The sequence below is a fragment of the Bos taurus genome, chromosome 13 (genome assembly GCF_002263795.3).
Source record: "Bos taurus isolate L1 Dominette 01449 registration number 42190680 breed Hereford chromosome 13, ARS-UCD2.0, whole genome shotgun sequence".
Taxonomy (NCBI): Eukaryota; Metazoa; Chordata; class Mammalia; order Artiodactyla; family Bovidae; genus Bos; species Bos taurus.
The window spans coordinates 5,608,441-5,615,190 of NC_037340.1; the positions used below are offsets into that span (position 1 = coordinate 5,608,441).

The 6,750-nt window shown below is 43.7% G+C and overlaps 1 pseudogene; it reads left to right on the forward strand.

The window, feature by feature from the left end:
* The first annotated feature begins 486 nt into the window (after positions 1–486).
* LOC112449453 (uncharacterized) lies at positions 487–631 on the forward strand (annotated as a pseudogene).
* Positions 632–6,750: the final 6,119 nt, after the last annotated feature.

Here is a 6,750-nt window from a genome sequence, read left to right on the forward strand (position 1 = left end):
TCCCTTAACTGTATCCTAACCCACTGCCTACTTCACTTGTTTTGGCCATCCAGCCCCCTGACCACCCCAAAACAAAATGGTTGAAAATGACAATCATTCAGCCTTCTCACAGCCCTGCAGTTTGCTCTGGGGTCCTTGGAGAAGGTTCAGCGCTGCTGTTCCCAGTGTCAGGTGAGGGGCTCGGCCCTGGGTCTGGAGCATCTGCTTCTGCTCCTCGCCTGGGCTGTGCTGTCCACTAGACGCTCAGCTTCCCGTGGCTGGGCTTCCTCACACCATGGTGGCTGGAACTGTTTCCAGCATCCAAGAAAGAGAGCTCAGCAGAAGCTGTTCTGCCTTTTATGCCCAAGCCTGGAAGTCACCTAGCATCACTTCTATCAGACAAGCCATAAGCTACAAGTCAGGGCAATCACAAAAGCTCATTCGGATTCAAGGGGAGGAGACACAGACTCTTAACAGAGGACAGAAATGTCAAGGCTCTGGAAGGTCTTGCAGGAAGGGACTATCATGGTGGCCATCTTTGGAATATCAAACCTGGGCTGTGGGGATGCTGTGTGCAATGGCTGCAAACAGCAGCCTCCTTGGTGGTATATTTTGCCTCTGCAGGTTGCGCTAAGGAACCCTGGAGATGGTTCTTTCCATTGGACATTCATGACTGGCCTGCGACTGGCATGCTATCTCCATTCTAGACTGGAGACAGGTTTGTGCAGTGCCTTTGGAAAACCCCAGGGTACACAGTGCTTGGTTAGTAACATCTATCCACATGAAGCTGCAGAACAAGGAGCACGTGATTGAGTCCCTCTGCAGGGTCAACTTCAAGTTACCTGGCCACCAGAAGATCCACATCTCAAAGAAGTGGGGGATTACTGAGTTTAACGTGAAAGAATGTGAAAATATGGTGGCAGAGTGGTTCATCCCGGATGACTGTGGGGTCAAATACATCCCTAATCATGGCCCCTTCTTCATGGCAAATGGATGGCCCTGCGCTTGTGAGAGCCTTGGTGTTGGCCTCTCCCTACTGAGGCCCACCAAACCTGGGCTGTTCCTGCACCACACCAGATGTGTTCTGTCTCAGTGCTTGACGTTTGCTTTCTGTTTATTAATATACTGCTCTTCCCCTGGATAAGCACATTCCTCACTTCATCAACAACTTGGGTGCTTGACCCAAATATTTTCTCCACTGCATGGTCTTCCCTGAGTGTCCTGTGCCAATGAAAACCCATGTCCTAATCCATCCCCTGCTTTCTTTTTCTCAATAGTACACAACACCATTTATGTACTGTATGTTTTACTTATTGGAGAAGGAAATGGCAACCCACTCCAGTGTTCTTGCCTGGAGAATCCCAGGGGCGGCGGAGCCTGGTGGGCTGCTGTCTAAGGGGTTGCACAGAGTCGGACACGACTGTAGCGACTTAGCAGCAGTAGCAGCAGCAGTTTTACTTATTATTTGGTTTTTGTACTGTTCCTCTCCTTACATTTTAAACTTCCACTAAGGGAGGGGTTTCTGTCTGTTTTGTTCATTGCTCTTTTTCCCAAACTGGAAGAGTGCCTGGTACATAGTATGGGCTCAATGTTTGTTTGAGTAAATTAGTGAACAACTACCCTCATAAAACATAAGACACGGCAGTAGTGATTATTCTCATTTTCTTTGGTCTTGAGGACAGTGCCAGGAATCTCTCCTCATCTACAAAAGAACAGTGCCAGCCAGTATTGATATTAAATCCTGTACTAACAGTGCTGCTCCTGCCTCCAATTAGAGCCAGGGAGTTATCAGAAGAGAAAGAGGAGAAATGGTGGGGGATGCCTAGGACAGGGCTCTGACAGTGAACCTCTGAGTGCCAGCCTGATCTTCCCTCTGTCATTTGTCATCTGAAGGGATTGATCTATAGGTTGGTGGAAGGTGGCTTTCCCCCAGCGTGGTTCAGTGTTCACAATTCAGATAATAGATGTCTTAAGAAATGGGAAGAAAGCAGGAAGACACGTACTTCATGTATTATCAGGCAGTCAGTTGGGCACTTTTGCTGTCTTTGAGGAATGACCTCTCTTGTTTCACTGCCTTGTGCTTGTTAGCACATTCTCTGGAGGTACCTAGAGTATTAACATCTCAAAATGGATTAGTAAAGGATGCCAGGAGAAATATCAATAACCTCAGATATGCAGATGACACCACTCTTATGGCAGAAAGTGAAGAGGAACTAAAGAGCCTCTTGATGAAAGTGAAAGAGGAGAGTGAAAAAGTTGGCTTAAAGCTCAGCATTCAGAAAACTAAGATCATGGCATCTGGTCTCATCACTTCATAGCAAATAAATGGGGAAATAGTGGAAACAGTGGCTGATTTTATTTTTCTGGGCTCCAAAATCACTGCAGATGGTGACTGCAGCCATGAAATTAAAAGATGCTTACTCCTTGGAAGGAAAGTTATAACCAAACTAGACAGCAGAGACATTAAAAAGCAGAGACATTACTTTGCCAACAAAGGTCCATCTAGTTAAGGCTATGGCTTTTCCAGTGGTCATGTATGGATGTGAGAATTGGACTATAAAGAAAATTAAGCGCCGAAGAATTGATGCTTTTGAACTGTGGTGTTGAAGAAGACTCTTGAGAGTCCCTTGGACTGCAAGGAGATTCAACCAGTCCATCCTAAAGGAAATCAGTCCTGGGTGTTCATTGGAAAGACTGATGTTGAAGCTGAAACTCCAATACTTTGGCCTCATGATGTGAAGAGATGACTCATTGGAAAAGACCCTGATGCTGGGAAAGATTGAGGGCAGGAAAAGAAGGGGATGACAGAGGATGAGATGGTTGGATGGCATCACTGACTCAATGGACAAGGGTTTGGGTGGACTCCAGGAGTTGGTGATGGACAGGGAGGCCTGGCATGCTGCAGTTCATGGGTCACAAAGAGTTGGACCCAACTGAGCTACTGAACTGAACTGAACTGAAAGGATGCTCTAAGTTGAATATATTATTGAATTCAATTTTGCTCAAATAGCATTCACTAAAGAATACAAGTTGGTATTAAGCTGGAATACCCTGGACTCCATCATCTAATATATTATTCCAGGAGTTCAAAAGGAGTCCACTCTGAGATGGGTTGATGATGACATTTCAATGGATATTGTGTTTATAAATTTTTCTTCTCTGCCAAAGAAAAGAGAAGCAATAAATATGGCCCCAAAGAGCTCTGATTTGGTGGAGAGGATTGTGGTGGTGACCTAGATGTGTCCCCTGAGTCACACATTGCTCCCTCTTAAATCAGGATCTTGAATCTGGAAATGTACAGGAAAGAGGCAGACAGGGCCCTGTTTTCCTTGTTGGGTGTGTATGAGGCAAAGGGGAGCCCAGGGCCTGCCAGGGTGGCTTTCTCCCCAAGCAAAGGTTATAAGAATGAAAGGGTCAAACATGCCTTGAGCTCCTTCTGAGACAAGGTAAGGAGAATACAAACTATTAATGTAATTTATGGGCAGAGCACTTTGAATATAAATGAAGCAACCAATGGCCTCTTTGATTGGCATTTATATCTCGTTTTATAGAGATCACATAGAGTAGTGTTATAATTCTTGACAGTTTTGATTGTAAAATACATGGGACTTTAAGCTCCATGGAAGAAAGCAAAGATGATTAATATTAATAATGGACGACTGGATGCACAATAGATATGAGTAATATGTTTTGTATTTATATAGCTACTGTTTTAACTCATTGGAAAACACTGTATACTTTATTGTCAGGAATGCAGTCATAATAAGACACTATATTATCTAGGTCACATAAAAGAAGACATTCAAGCTAATCCCTAAATCCTATTAATTTTTTTACTCACATTACAGAAAAACAAAAAACAAAACAATAGCTGTTTGACTACACTACTCAAATGAATGCATTCAAAGCAATGTGCCTAATTAAAGATACAGATCAAAATTCAAATAACTTCATGCAAGTGCGGTCAGTCCCAGAATCATTTGGAAATGTTGATAGCCACAAGGAAGGCTATGGATCTCAGAAAAATAAATAAATAAGAGACTGGGCAAATCAAAGCATAGTGATGAATGTGGGTGTGTGTGTGTGTGTGTGTGTGTGTGTGTGTGTGTGTGTATTCTTCTAAGTGCAGAATGCTGAGTGAAGCAACTCTGGGCTCTGTCAGCAAAATTACAGCTCTAATAAGAGTGTGCACTGTTATGGAGAAAACTATTTCGATGGAAAATGCACATCTCTTAGATTACATCTAGCACTTGGAAAATTGCAAAATGTTTTACCACCTCTATTTCCCACTTCCTCCTCCCTTCCCATGACTCGTTCCATCACCACGTGGGAAAAAGTAGAAAGAGAAAACAAAGACTGGATGTTGTGGTCACCTCAATTTAAGATGTGCCTCTGATTCAAAATAGAAATAATTCAATAAGTAAATGTTACCTATGTCAAGTCTTCATTCAAAAGGCATTTGGAGTGTTTCAAAGGCAAATATATTCTGGAAAAAGGTGAAAATGAGGTGGAATAGAAGTAAAAGTTTGTACAATATGTGGAAAATAAGCCCCACACCCGAATAAGTAAATGACCAGTACATTGAATTCTGGGAAGTCCTAGTCATTTCTTAGAAGTAGGACCTAAACTTGATTCTGAATTTTTTTATTAAACCAAAGAGGAGGAAAAAAAACGATGGGCAGCCACATCGTTTACATAAGCAGAACTACTCTGCAGAAAAATACACCTGTTTCATTTTCTAAGATTTGAGAGGAGCTATTATTTTGATTTCACTTTGTATTTTTTATTGTTGTTTGTTTTATCTTCCTTTCCCCTTGGGCTTTTAAAATAAGATTCTGATGACAGAGACAGAAGTAAATCCTTCCATCCTGTCCCCATTACGATTTGCTGTGGTTTGGGAAGCTCACCTTATATGAGGAGATGTAATGGCTCCCCACTGCATCATTCACCTCTGACATCCGATACCTTGTTTTTAGTGATGTGTCCACTAGGGTTTGCTGCATAAATAAGCTATTCCAAAACTTAGTGGCTTATGCCAACAGTCATTTATCTGCTCACAAATTTGTGGGTTGGCAATTTGAACTGGACTAGACTGGGCCATCCTTCAGCCTCTCTTGCCTAAGCTTTGCTCATGTGGCAACTGACCCTGTCAACTGGGTGGGTAAGGATGCCCTCACTCACGTGTCTGGAGGGTGGTGGACTGAAGGTCGGGCGCTTTGGTTTTCCCCAACATGGCTTCTCTGGCAGGCTGGCTTGGGCGCCTTCAACCTGCTATTTCTTTGCATGGCATTTGCTTATGTCCTGTTGGCCAAAGCAAGTCACATGACCAAGCCCAGCTTCAAGGAGGGGAAAAATAGACTTCTTTTTTAATGGTAGGATCTGCAATGAATTTGTGCGTGTGTGTGTGTGTGTGTGTGCACGCTAAGTCACTTTAGTCATGTCCGGCTCTTTGTGACCTTATAAACTAGAGACTTCCTGGCTCCTCTGTCCATGGGATTCTCCAGGCAAGAATACTGGAGTGGGTTGCCATGGTTTCTTCCAGGGGGTCTTCCTGACCCAAGGATCAAACCTCAGTCTTTTATGTCTCCTGAATTGGCAGGTGGGTTCTTTACCACTAGCACCACCTGAGAAGTCAAATGAATTTATGGCCATTTTTTCTTTGTGCAGCAACAAGTTTAATTTTTGCTTCTGGTAAAGGGAAGGGAACACCATACCCCTGCTTATACTGTAGCTTGAAGCAAAGAACTTTAGTTTCTTCTCTCTGCATAAAATCCTGTGTCCCAGAGGGAGGGGAACTATGAGGCTTATGAGATGATCTTTCAGGAAGGAATTCACTTTTCCAGCTGTCATGGCAGGGAATGAATGATCTAAGAGGTGTGGGAGAGTAAGGGGAGGCAGAGAGGATGCAGGTGAACAGCTTGTGTGTGCATTGTCTTGCATCCATATGAGGCGAGAGGTGAATGAACTTGTCCTTCAGGGTTAACCAGCTGTTTTTTTTGTTTTGTTTTTTTGAGAGAGAATAAAGGAGAATTATTGAACAATTTCAGATTTTATAAATCATTATTTTCAAGTCCACACCAGGTGGTGGAGTAAGATAGAGTCAAAAACATCATCTCAAGGCATTCTTTCTTTGGCAGGACCTTTCAAGGTGTCTGCTTTCATTGCTGACAGTCTCCCAGCCTCGTCTGCAATGTTCTCACAGTCACAGTCCTCTGAGCTACCACGGGGTGTCTGCCATTTCACCTGCTTCAGTTCCCTGCAGGGATGTCAGCTGCCGAGGCCTCTGATGCTGCCACACGGCCTTTGAAGATTCTGAGGACACTGTGGTGCTGATGCAGGCTTTGTCTCCAACTCATGATGCAAGCGCTAGCACCAGCATCATTGGCTTGGCAGGTGCCCCCTTGTGTTCTTGTAGACTTGTTAATAAAGCTTTTCCTTCAATAGCCACCAACAGGTTTTCTGGCTCTTTTATTTGGTTCCTTGGTGAAGTTGGATGAGTTCTCTTACTGTATTTTTTCTTTTATAATGAAAATAGGGGTGTGATGGACTTGCTGGAGAAGGAAATGGCAACCCACTCCAGTATCCTTGCCTGGAAAATCTCATGGACACAGGAGCCTGGTGGGCTGCAGTCCATGGGGTCGCAAAGAGTAAGGCAAATCTTGAATCAATGACCTATGGCCATGAGATGCTGTATAAGAACCATCCACAAAACCTCACCAGTCTTTGGGTCACATGAGTGGCTATGGCTTGTTCTGTAACAGGGGTCCTCAA